The sequence below is a fragment of the Neltuma alba genome, unplaced genomic scaffold (assembly GCF_004799145.2).
Source record: "Neltuma alba isolate B1F8T4 unplaced genomic scaffold, ASM479914v2 tig00001525_pilon, whole genome shotgun sequence".
Taxonomy (NCBI): Eukaryota; Viridiplantae; Streptophyta; class Magnoliopsida; order Fabales; family Fabaceae; genus Neltuma; species Neltuma alba.
In genome coordinates this window covers 292,116-298,428 of record NW_021632496.1, presented here as the reverse complement: position 1 = coordinate 298,428, position 6,313 = coordinate 292,116, and positions in this window count along the sequence as shown.

Genomic DNA, 6,313 nt, shown 5'->3' with positions numbered 1-6,313 from the left:
GATATTATGAAAGAGTAATGTAATAATTATAGATATCTCATCATGAACATTTACAATATCCTAAATTTTATTTTAGTATTTATATAAAAAATTTCAAAAAAAAATAATATTTTACCAAAAAAAAAAGAAATAGCTTTCCATTGAATTTGGTTGAAAGCTGAGGCAATAATGAGGAAGGAAGAATTTTGGGGCAGGAGATTTAATGCAAGAACAAAATTGAGAAAGGTGGTTAGAGAAGGTAAAGATAAAAAGAGGGCGAGAGGGAAGGAAAGAAAGAAAGAAAGAAAGAAAGAAGGGAGAGTGAGAGAAAGAGTGTGGGAGAGAGAGTAAGGAGCAGATCGTGATTATTGTGAGGGAGAAGACAAGCTTTAGGGATAATTTAAGTACATAAAATTACTTCTTTTCATTAAACTTTCTTCATAAATATTTTCTATATATTTTACGCTTCTTAATAGTAGTATTACTATAGTGATTAGAGAAAATTTTGAGACTTATATATGATATAAGTATTAAGTTTTGATAATAGATAACTATAGAAATTTAGAGATAAATGAGTAGTTAATTTTAATCTGTTTAGATTTGCCCATTTGTTAGTTTCTAATATTTAAATTAATTTGTTTAGTTGAAAAATCTGTCATATATGACATATGTCATATTTTTATTAATTAAATTTAAGTTAAATGATTTATTTATGTTGTTTGACATATTATCGACATTTTAATCGATTTAGTTTTATTTATTGGTTGATTGGAGGTTTTAAAATAATTATTTTAGCTAAAAATTTTATTATTTATGGAAATATATATGATAGTTGTACCATTAAAATTTTGATCAAATTATTTATTTATAAAATATTTGGGGTACTATTAAATTTTTGATGATTTGATTTTGAGATTTAAACTTTAAATGAGATTTTTAGAATTCAAAATCTAATAATTTGATATTTAGAAATTTTAGAAAATTCTTTTTTTTAAAGTAAATAATCCCAGAGGATGTAAATAAATAATATGGCTTGTTAGAACATAATAAGTTGGTTCTAAAATACTTAATTTTGGGTTATGCGAGTTACAAGAATTTAGAATAAAAATTAAATTAAATTAAAAATATAACTACTATATATAAGCTTAATTAATTAGCTTATATTAATATGTGATTATATTAATTATGTAGATTAATTATTGGTTAAGCAAAGGATTGACCTTGTGGTAATTCTTTCTATTGCTTTGGTGAGAGGTAACCACTTTCCACTTGTTATATGTGCTAATAATGATGTGTATTTTGCTATTTTAGAATATTAATGTGTTATTTGAAACTCGAGTAGATATGTTATATCTTTTGAGCTATGAAAATTGTCTTATGGGATTTTTGGAATTGTGATTGAGAAGTTTGGAAAGATATATTATTTATATCTTGTGAATTATACTGAGAAAATATTGAGACATTTTTCATTATATTGTGAATGATTGGTTGTTATTTGGATTTTGGATTGAGCCCTATTCCACCATATGGTAAGGTCGCCATTAATACACATTGTTGGCTTCCTTCATGCCTAGAGTGAGAGATAGACTTTTGAGACTTCTTATTCGTCCCCCAGAGTGTGGGATATGCTTATATGTTTGATTGATCCCCTATAGTGAGGGATAGACTTATGTGGCTTGTGTAGGGTTTGAATGATTGAGATTATATGAAAATACATATTTTCTATTTCCATTGATATATCTATATTTCTTGAGATTTAACAATTGTCCTACTTGACACCTCATGAGTACATGTTAGTATGTGTGATGAGTTGGAAAGCTGGTTACTGAGGTATTTGTCTCACCCTGTGGTTTCTACTATCATTAGGTGATAGTTTAGGTAGTGGTCCATTACGGAAGGCTCCGGAAGCATAGTATGCTGTTATAGCTTGTATAGCCTCCCTGCTTTTGTTCTATATGCTGATTTATTATATATTGTCACATAGGGCTCATCGACTCTAATATTGTAAACTAATACTTTTAATTACTACTATTTGATATGAGAGGGCCATTAGAAGGCTAGAGACCTCTAAGACTCTACATGTGACACTCTTTTAAAGTGTTGACTTTTAACTAATTGACTCCATAACTTATATTAAAATGATTTATCAGTTCGTATGTTTGAAAGTATGAGTTTGATTTAGACTAATGGTTGAATGATATTTCTGGACTTTGAAAGTCCAAGGCCTAAGTTAATGATCGATGTTGCTTGTGATATAAGTTTATTTCTTTTAACCATGATAGTGATTTTATAATTTTAAGGTTTTTCTTTTCTATCATGGTTAATCTTTCGAATAAATTATTTGATTTAATCTAAATGGGTTTTGAAAGAAAGATTATTACATTTTGGTATCAGAGCTAAAGATTCTGTGAATTGGATTGCATTAAATTGCATTTATGACAATATATAATAATATCACATAACCTTCCCTGTTAGTTTATGTCTGTGCTTGACATTACTTTTTGTTCCTTTTTGATGGGTTCCATTCTTAGGTAGGGAGAATGGTACAGATATGATCCCAACAAATAGATCAGGGTGGGGATGAATCCACAAACCCGCCTAATCAACCACTGAATCCTCTGCAGTTTAACCAAGAAACCTTATTGCAACAGCTAGGAGAATTGGTAGTTATGGTGGCAGATGAGAGGGTAAGGAAGCTGGAGGAAGACTTGAGAAGTAAGAAAGCTATGGAAGAATTCGAAGAGAGTGGGCTTCCTGAGCCATCTGTAGGCAATGCTAGAACCCGTGGGGGTTCTGTTGAAGGAACTAGAGCAGAGAGTAGCTCATGAGGGTGACAAGAAAAAGAGGAGACTGTGAACCTTAAGAGTGTATAGAAGGACATAGAGCGGCACCACCTGAAACCTTTTGATGGGGCTATGGATCCTGATAAAGTTGAGGCTTGGATTGATGACATGGAGACAATATTTAAAGCTTGTGGCTGTAATACTTATTAGAAGGTACAAGCGGCAGTGGTCTTATTGAGGGACCGAGCTAAGAGTTGGTAGGGGAGCGTAAGCGGCATAGATAACTGGGGGGTTACTGAAGGGTATTGAAAGACGACGCGCAGCGGAAAAACAACTCGAAATTTTAAAACTTTCAATCCCTTTCCGGATCTACCGATCGCGTTTAAGTCAGGTAGTAAGAGGCATTACCTTTAGGCGTTCGATTCCCTGGTGACTCGATGATTCGGCCGTTCAGGATGCTTCTGCTCGCCTCCTTTGTCGTTCGAAGTCGACAACTCCGGTCGGCTTCCTCTACCGGTATCCACACGAGTAGCCCTCAACCTCGAACGGCGTGCTAGCGCCTATGTCCGTCTAGGGTTTTAGGAATCCGCCCTCTCTCCTCTCTTAGGCCGTCTCTTATCTGTTGGTTCTCTCTTGCTTAAACCCTAGCTCCTCATACCAATATATAGGATGCTATATAGGTTTAATTAATAATATTTAATTTCGAAATTAACTCTAAATTAATTTCGAAATTAATACAATATCAAATATTGCCTAATCAGATAAGAGAACAATTAAATAAATATGGTTTAAATTAAATCCGTCTCACAGATTTAATTCTCCTATTTATTTAACAAAGAGATGACGGAATTAATTTGTATATATTTAATTTATCCTTATAAATTAAATCTAACAATTAATATCTTTTATATTTATATATATATATATATATACGAATTTATATATATATATATACACGTCCACCCTATATTATTCATTGAATCTGGATATATCTTAGATTTAATGAATCTGGACATCATAACTCGTGTCGGGCTATTTTGTGTGCGACCCTGTAGGCCCATATGAAGTTGGCAGTGGGCCATTAACTATAATGACCCACAAGTCGTAAGCAGTCTCTAGCAAGACATCACGACTACCCAAATCATATGAGGATCATTGAACGATGCAACCTTTCATACAACCATATCACGTCCCTTTTGTCTCATGACATTTTGGTCATGAATGAGGCATGGAGAACGTCATCCTCCTATCCATGACCGTTACTTTCTCGATCCCTGAGTAGTCTGAGTATAGAAATGGAACTACCTTTCCATTATAGTATGGCCATACATTTCTCAGACTCACTCATCGAGGGGCCCAGTAATGTCTCTCTACGAATGTGAGGGACAAATTCCATCTTGACCATTCACATTCCTACGCATGAAAAACCACTAAGCCTGAACATAGTCTTTATGATCACTTGGTCAAAAGTGACTTTTGACTAGGTCAAACCTAAGCGTTTCTCATGTATGAATCCATGATGATCTCAGGTCAAAGGGCACAGTGACATGGTTTGTATATGAGAGAAGCTTATGACTTAACCCATGCAGCTCTCTCATAGCGGGTCGGTCCAACACCTTGTACTCTCACATGTGCCTATGACTTTAATTTATATCTCTATATATCTTTAAAGTCATACTGGTCTTATTTCATCTTTGCTCCCACATAGATGACCGACCAGGGACATTTAGGATAAACCATGAGTTATCCAAGGATAGTTATCACAGTAAACATGCAAATAATATGATAACATAATTAATAAACTCATAAATTAACAATGTTCAAAACATAATGATTGGCCCCTAGGGCACAATTTCCAACAGTTACTTGGATAGAATTCAAGTAGATGTTCTTTGATCACTATTTTCCTTCATCCATGAGACAAGAAAAAGAAACAGCCTTTCATGCTCTTCGACAGGAGAACATGCCTGAAGATGAGTTTATTGAGAAGTATATTGACCTCTCCAAGCATGTTACCTATCTACAGTAAAACGATAACCTGGAGGGGATGGCCCAGTAATTGATAGAACAAGTGAAGCTAGAATTAAAGCAGCAAATGACCTTATATGACATGCCTGCACGAAACTTAGGATGACAGCTCGCAGAACCCAAGAGGCAGAGGAGAGCTGACGTTGAGATAACCATAACAGATTCTCTAGTTTTATGAGGCCAATAGGAGGAATCAATAAGAAGAGTAATTATAGTTATGGGAGTTTGGGGAGCTTAGGCAAAAGGAAGAGCCAAAGTCAGAAGGATTCAGCCCGTGGAGGCTTTATGCAAAGGAGACAAGCTCAGGGGAACTATATGGGAGGAGATCAGAGTATCCACCATGAGCCTACCAGATCCACACCAAGTGTTAGTGGTCCTTGCTTGAGATGTGGGAGAAATCATACAGGACAGTGTTGGGAATGCTATAGATGCCATAAGTTTGGACACTTAGCTCGTAATTGTCCAGAGGCGTAGCAGCAAACTCCTAGTTTCAGATCCACAGAGCTAAGGAGAGTTTGATTTTAGTGTGTCTCCTAATCTGGTTAGAGGTATTGTTTCTCTTCAAGGATATGATATACTTGTGTTGTTTGATTTTGGTGCCACTCATTCTTTTATTACTTGGGAATGTACTCAAAAGTTTAAATTTCCAATGCATGATTTGTCTTACTTGTTGAAAGTGTCAACTCTAGTGGGAACCACTGTGTTAACCACATAGACTTGTTTAAGTCTCATGCTTAAATTTGAGAATCGTAAGTCTATGATTGACTTGATTTGTCTACCCCTAAAGGGTATTGACATGATTATTGGTATGGATTGGCTATCACTAAATAATGCCATTTTGGATTGTAAAAGGAAGATGGTAACCCTTCCTTTGTGTACTATGATAGCTGAGACTATTAATTGTCTTTTGTGGTTGTCTACTACTCAAGCAACTAAGTGTAGTCAAAAGGGTTGTTACGCCTACACTGTTTTCTTTTCTGTTATTATAGATAAAGAAGTTGGTATTGAGAAAATCAAAGTAGTAAAGGAGTTTCCTGAAGTATTTCCTGAGGAAGTGTCTGGTTTACCCCTTGAAAGGGAAGTTGAGTTCTCCATTGAGCTAGTGCCAAGGACAGCTCCAATTTTCAGAGCACCGTATAGAGTCACCTTCTGAATTGGCAAAATTGAAAAAGAAAATCGAAGAGTTACTTGAAAAAGGGTTTATTAGATCAAGTATCTCACCGTGGGGATTACTAGTACTATTTGTGAGAAAGAATAATGGGAGCTTGGGATTGTGTATAGATTATAGGCAGTTGAGCAAAGTGATTATCAAGAACAAGTTTCCTTTGCCTAGGATTGATGACTTGCTAGATTAGCTAATGGGATCAGTGATGTTTTCCAAGATTGGCTTAAGGTTGGGATGTCATCAATTACGAGTTAGAGCAGAAAACATTTCGAAGACGGCATTTTGCACCAGATATGGGCACTATGAGTTTCTAGTGATGCCTTTTGGTTTGACAAATGCTCTGACGGTGTTTATGGAC